Source organism: Gallus gallus, chromosome 1 (genome assembly GCF_016699485.2).
Source record: "Gallus gallus isolate bGalGal1 chromosome 1, bGalGal1.mat.broiler.GRCg7b, whole genome shotgun sequence".
Classification (NCBI taxonomy): domain Eukaryota; kingdom Metazoa; phylum Chordata; class Aves; order Galliformes; family Phasianidae; genus Gallus; species Gallus gallus.
Window position 1 is genome coordinate 97,927,244 of NC_052532.1, and position 7,824 is coordinate 97,935,067.

Below are 7,824 nucleotides of genomic sequence, written 5' to 3' on the forward strand. Positions count from 1 at the left end.
TATATTCATACTATTCATTAATGTGTGTCACCTTTTGTCACCGTTGCCATTGCTAACTATGACATGATGTGATTTATAACCTACAATACTGCTAACACGTATAGATTCATTTGAGTTTAAGTCTGTAGGGAAAGTATGGTGCATCTGCTATGAATCAGCCATATTTTCTATAGGGAAAAATGTAATCCATAAACAAGCTCATTTCAAAGTAACTGGATTTATTTTCTCATGCCCCTCATTCACTGTTCTTACATATCTCTCATATTATGTAAGGTTGTAGATTAATTATAGAAGCTAATCATTTCATCAATTAAGTGAGGGAGGGAAAAACAAAACAATACTATAGAGAAATGGGGACAGAGATGGGAGAAAGGGCTTTCTTCCATAGTCAATGTCTTGGAAGAAAAGAAGAAAAAAATATGACCCACTGGAGAGAAAAATCACAGCAGGTTGTAATGTATACTGTTATTAATATGACATTTACTGGCATTTCACTCATGTTTTAATTTTTCACCATTTGCCCTTGCCCTCTCTTGTAAGAATGACTGCTAGTCCTACTATTACAATCTTCTAGCTCTGGAATGTGCAATTATATTTTGACACACATCCCTGATCCTTTTAATTATTGTTATTTTTTTCTATTTGGATGAATTTCTAATATCACCTAAAACTAATGGTTTATAACTGTACATAGTTTGTTCTTGATTGGATAGCGTAGGTGATCAATAATTTTAATAATCTTGGCTAAATTTGCATGTCACTATTTTACACAATTAAATATAGAATGAAAGAAATGAAACCTACAAATCTCAGTCAATTACTGAAGCCAATTATCTGCTTTCAAAGAGAATGGGCCAGATGCTCAACTAATTTAAATCAGCCCAGCTCAGAGACATTCACATCAAGTTTAGAGTCTGCCCCACTATTTTGAATTCCCTTATCTCCCATATGTAAAATACATTTAAAAAAAGGTCTTTGTGGGATGAAAACTTTGCTTACATGACCACTAATTAGACCAAAGTTCCAGTAAATACTCAAGTACATTACAGTGTAGCAGGAAAGAAAATCTGCCTCTCTATTTTCATCATTTTCATATTGAAATACTGTAGAACATCATTATCAGTAGTCATTTTAGGACCATTTATTACCAGGGTGCAAATTACAAGTAATATAATAACAACCATAAATTACTGGTTATTCAAACACGATTTCCAAAATGTGCGTTTGTGCAAGACAGAGTGTTAAAGAAAATACTAAAACCTTCATGGGAATGTTTAAGAGTTCTCCTTAAAAGCCTAATTGCTCCCTTTGGAGACATTATAATCTATCAAGTAAATACTTATTTATAGACTTTTTAATTGGTGGATTACATTAACAGATATTAGGATATATTTTGAAAGCAAAACGTATTGACCTTGTGCAGTTCAATGCTTCCTTATATTTAGCATATTTACTGGCAGGAAATTCTATAATTCTAATTACTAGCAAAATTGATTTTTGCAACTTCTTAAAGACTGAGTTCAAATATTTTAAAAGAAAATATTGGTAACCCATGTCTTTTGCACAGTAAACCACTAAGGGACAGTAATATCACAGTCACATTTTCAGAAGTTTCTAAAAAATTAAAAGCTTAATTCTTTATTTTGTCCCCAATACTTAAAATAATGTACAATGATAATAAAAAAAATATATTATCAAACAAACTTAACTGTATAGGAAGCCTTGTCATTTCAAAAGCGGACTCTGGAAGTTAGGGACCCACAAAGCATACCCACATTATATACACAGCTTCTTCACCAGAACAGGTAAACAGGGACAAATTAAGAAGTGAGAAATAGAAATCAAAAAGTAACAGCAACAACCACGAAAAACAACAACAGCAACAAAAAACCTAAAAACCTTAGAATGCAAATGAGAGAAACAAAGAGCGTAGCATATGGTGACTTTTGCATTTTTTTTTCCTCCTCTTGTGCATTTCCATGGTTTTGTGCTCTATTTTTTTTTTTTTTCAGATGTTCCATCAGTAATTTTCTGTATGGGAAGCCCCATTTGGAATTAATTGTACTTTAGTGAGGAACAGCTAGGGAATTAGCAAAAAATAGCCATTATAGGAGCAATTTTTTTTTTTTTTATTGTGCTGTAAGTGATAAAGGCGGTAGAATGTGGCAGATCATGTAATATCTGCTTCACTCAGATCTCTATATGGTTACTGGCTAGCTCTCTCCAGACAAGAATTGTAAGGTCAAATTTACTTTCACAGAGGAGGGGATAAAAGATTGTACTGATGACTGCGGCAAAGGGCAGAGCCCTCATCAGGGCTACTCCAAAAGTAATACCTCCTATTTTATTATGTTGGCCCCCTACACTAGAGGTGGATGTTGGTGATATGGCAGTAGATGTTTCAACCTTCCCACCAGTATTCCATTACATTTTGTTGCCATGTGAGAGATGGCAGCAGAGGTGCAGTCAGACACAATGGTGTCTGAAATAAAAGTGGGTATGAAGCAAAGGTGTGTCACTGAATTCCTTTCCTTTGTGCAGAAAAAAAAAATGGCACCCATTGATGTTCATCAGTGCTTGCTGAACATTTATGGAGACCAGTGAGTGGATGCGAGCACTGTGAAGTGGTGGGTGGTGCATTCCAACAGCAGTGACAGCAACATGAAAGACAACCCATGTTCCAGATGTCCACACAGATTTTGATGAGTGTAACATGCACGCTCTTTTTCACTACTGATGAAAATGCATAGCTACTGTTGGTGGCCACATTGAAAATAGCATTTTGTAGTTGAGAATTTACTCAATCAAATAGTGTTATTGTTCTTTTTATACCTGTTGTATTTTGTATGGAAACAAATAGGAGGCATTACTTTTGGAGCGATCTAGATAGAACCAGCAAAGAACATCACAGAGCAATCAGGACAGTAAGTTCCATAAAAGCCAGTAAAAAGCTTGCAGATAGGACTTCTTGCTGTGCTTCATCAAAGATAAATTTGTACAAGACATGGACAAATAGAAAACAGCAGTTTTCAAGTCCTGATCCCCAGATTTGTCTTTCCTCTGTGGTAGTTAAGCACAAGCAGTAGAAGATACTGAAGTGGATCAAAAGGCAAATGTGTTTCTTCCTCCCTGAGACAGTGGGAATTATGCATCACTGTCAAAAGTCCTGAATTGGTAGTAAGAAGACCTGCCTTTGTAGTAAAAATAAGCCTCGGTTCATACCATTTCAATGAAATTTGAGAGGAAAACTTGTGTTCAGAGTTACTGAATAAAAGAAAAATGACTAGTTATACCACAACGCCAGCTACTACCAGCAATCCAGAAAATCATCTACACTAGGCAATGGAGGTAGTGGCTGTACTTTGCTTCCTGTAACTGAGAAGTAGTACGTAGGAAGATGCAGGATGGTCACATGCAGTAACTAACACAGTGCTCATTCATGCAGTCATCTGCACAGTCTTGAGCCCTGTGCTTACTTCCTTTTTTGAATTACTGAGTACCAAATTATGGTAATTCCCAATGCCTACTTTCTCCTTCTTTTCCATTCACACTTCTCATTTTATGCACAAGTCAAAGATCATCAGGACAATTTGGGGCCTGCATCTTGCCTTTGTCTTAAATCTTTACTACTTTCTGAAAGCCTGAAATAACAGGTGGTTATTTTATTACCCCACATGACAGAAATGAAAGCCTCACACCACCAGATTTCACAGCTTTGAGCATCTAGGGCCAGGAATTGCAGCTAACACAAAAGTTAGGAGTTCTATTCAACATACACACACTCACATGCTGTACCCGTGTGGCCAGTGTGTGATACAGTGCCCAAGTGGGACACCTGCTTGCAAAACAAGTCTTTGTAAAAACAAGAGAAACTACCAAGGACAGCTCTGTCTACAAAACAAGAAATTTGTGCCCACAGCCACAGATATCAGTTTTCTTAAAACTGTCAGAATACTTTGTTCCATCCCAGTATCATTCTTCAGCAGGGAGCCTTTAGGTACCCGACACAGGTATATAAGACAGATCTTAGAAAAAGTGAAGATTTAATTTGCATCTATTGGCGCATAATATTTATTCATTAACTTTAGGAAACAACAAATGTTAAATTGCTTTGCCTTATGAGGTACAGATGACACAGATCATCACAGATGCCACAGAAGCATTTGAGCTTGTTTTTTTCCTTAAGGGTAAGGTATAAAACCTTTCAAATTTTGATAGACATTCTTGAAAGTGCTGATTATGAGATGCAATGAACATACAAAGGACTTCCATATAGAAAGAATTAAGAGAAACAAAGAAATAAGATCAATTCACAGCTGAAAAGACTAGATGTAAAAAAAAGCAATGAACTTAACACGGACATGGATACACACCGCTGAGGGAAAGAAGAAAGCTGCCTCAAATTATACATTTGCCTTTCACTGTTTAATGCTGCTGCAACTGTTCAGCCTCAACCCATCATTACAGCAACTCTACTTCTATAATATTTTAGCTTTTTTCCTTCTTTCTCATTTCAAACTCATCTATTTTATAAACTGTTTGGCACCCAGTACGTCTTTCTCCCCACCCAGTGTACTAAGGGACCAAGAAAGTTGGAGAAATGAAGTGCATAGTTTGCTCAAGGTTGGTGTATTCTGCACTTTCAAGAAAGTAAAAATCTCCTGTGGATAGTGCATACATTTTTTATTGTTTTCTGATGAACTAGTGATATGTTGTTGTACAACTTCAGCAAAAATCCCACCAACTGATGTGCTTCCCCTGACACATCACAGTTTTTGCATGAATGTTGTCTACTTGTCCCTCAGAGCTTGCTTTTGATAATAAATAAATAAATAAATAAACAAACAAAAAATCCTATTGTTTGCAAAAGCAGAAAAGTAAAAAAGGAAAACAAACAGGTGAGCTAGACTGCAACAGACAACAAACTTTTAAAGTAGTATTAAACGTATCACTGCACATACTTAACTGTATTGCTTTCAATATAAATTGTTGAAAGATTCTGAGCACTCACTCATTCAGTTGCCCCATTTAAAGTGATAGAACTGCTTCAAAATGATGAATTCTTTTGAAGGCAAGCATAAACAACCTTTGATTCATATACACTGAAACTTGTTATAAGTAACGAATGATCTAGATGGAACACATTTAGCACTGTCTCGCAACGAACATTTATTACAAACATACCACAACAGATGAAGCAGCAGCAGATAGCATATCATCCATCAGAGCAGACCACCAAAACAAATTGTGCCTCATAAACTACTTTAATATGTCATGGAGCTTCCAAATATACATCACTGATCCATTTGTTATCAAGCCCAGCTACTTTTTCACTGACAAGTCAATGACACTTGGTATTTTCATTTACGTGCAATATCACAATGAATCTAAGGACTTTATTCACCCAAAATTAGGTTCATGGAAGAGATGGCCCTTAGTGCTCCTCAGGCTTACACAACTCAGCACCCATGGATCTTGACAATGATGCCTGCCTACAAAGACCCAATTGCCAGCGTACTTTGTCTGTACGCTTTAGCAGCATCTTGCTAACTATTTCAAGTACTCACATGGCAGTTCCCTCTATATCCATGCAAAATTTATGGCCCATACTGATAAGAGAAGGCAGCAGCACAGAAGCAGTTTTAAAGGGCATATGTGACATGCTGGAGAACAGATTTTTCAAGTCATTTTGAAGAAGTGATTGAGGAAGGTGCTTCTACTTCTCTTTCTATGTAAGTAAAAAAATAATTCTGCAACAGGACAGCAAAAAATTAACTCTTTATGTATTTGGTGCAACAGCCCAAAGCTTCTGTTTTTCACTTTAAGGTCTATACTAAAGCACAGCTGGTATCCAAAAAATCTCTCTTGCAGCCTGATGGTTAAACAAACTGTACAAACCACCCAAAAGAGTTCTTCACCCTCTGACTGCTGTCCTTCTTGCAGTACAGAGGATGCAGAAATCACAAACTTGGTTTAAGAAATAACGTCTGAAAGCTGCATATACAGTGAGGTAAATAACATGCATGGATTTCAAGTAGTTTTATGAAAACTGCATCAGAATAAAATTGGTCTGGGTGTAGAACTGAGAGATTGGGAGTATTATTGTCAAATAGTTTTGCAAAAACTCATACTACATTCCATAGTCAAGCATATGTTTTTGTTCCTGAAACAGATCTAAAAAGTAGATGGTTTGTTTAAAGTTTTATACAAAGAATATTAAGAGTTTTCCAACTGCATGCCATAAATTCATATTTACCGAAGGAATCTGTGAATGGGCTGCATGATATGATTCTTCTCAGCTGCTTCTCCGGCAGCTTTGTGCCGTTCCCTCCTATCACTGACAACCAAGGAGCAGAGCTCAACATCTCTCTCTGCTTCACCCACTCCCCCTCCCCCCCAAAACCCAGGCAACTGCAGGGAGCAATGAGGTCACCTCTTGATCTCCTCTTTTCCAGAGCGGACAGACAAAGTATCCTCAGCCTCTCCTCCCAGGACATATCTCCAGCCCTGTTATCAGCCTGATTGCTCTTAACCAAACCTTAACATCCTTTTTATATGGTGGAGTCCAGAACTGCACACAACACTGAAAGTGAGGCTGCAGTAGCATTAAATATAGCAGGAAAATCACCTATTTTGACCAGCTAGCTGTGCTTTCTTTACCGTACCCCAAAATGCAGTTTGCCCTCTTTACTGCCACAAGGTGCTGCTGGTCCACGCTAAGCATTCTGCCACCTGCACCCCCAGGTCCCTTCCTGCTGTACTGCCATCCAGCCACTCCTCTCCCAGTCTGACCTGTGCCTGGAGTTGCTCCATCCCAAATATAATATAACTAAATACTCTTCTGAAATTCTACAATAAGCTACTGTATCAGGGAGACAAACTGACACAGAACTTAGGAAATGTGACACAGCTGTAAGACATGCCTCAGTAGTTAGTTCTGCTGGAGGCAAGGCACAGGCTGCAGTAAGCCTAGGTCACTAATCATGTTATTGCACAACAAAGGGATATTACAAACAGCTTTCAGCCCAGATTTTACTTACACATTCTCATTTTACTTTTCAGACAATTCTTCTCACTTTTGTTACCAGCTGTTTCTTCTGAGATTTTTAACTGTCTGAAATGCTAAGGCAGTTTGAATTTTTATCAGATATTTTCAGTCCTGCTAGGAACTCAGTGGTATCTTCTTGCTCATTTAGCTTTAAATATCAAATGTTACCATTTAAGCACCATAACATGTCATTGATCTGCATGTTAAACACCCATTGAAATCGAAGGCATCTTCAATGTAAAAATCAATGGTGGGGTATAATCTGAAATAAGTATTCTGAGCACAGAACTCTGCAATGCCACCTCGATTTCAGTTTTTCTTATGTGGCTACTCAGGAGAGAATATTTATCAATATAATACTATACAAAGAAGAAAAGCAAACTGATAAAATTAATGCAAAGTGAGGTGGCTTTGAGAGTGCAAATAGTGTAATTAATTAGTCAAAACACTTCTAACACTTTTAGAGGACACTATAGGAATAAATATAAATGACAAGCCATTATGATTTTCTTAAGTATGCAATAATAGTTTTGTATATCCTGGATTTATGTCAAAGTCAAAGTCACCACAGAGGTAATAACAAGCTGACATCTACTTGGATGACTAAGTAACTGTACCATCCAAAAAAACACCCATGATGATAAGCTGCTATGAAATTTTATGCTAGAAAGCTGAATGAACCACAGACAAAGAGGCAAATATTCTGTTCAGATTGAGTTTTAAAATAATTGCCAACTTTATGGACATTTACTGAAAGCATGCTCAGTGGACATCCA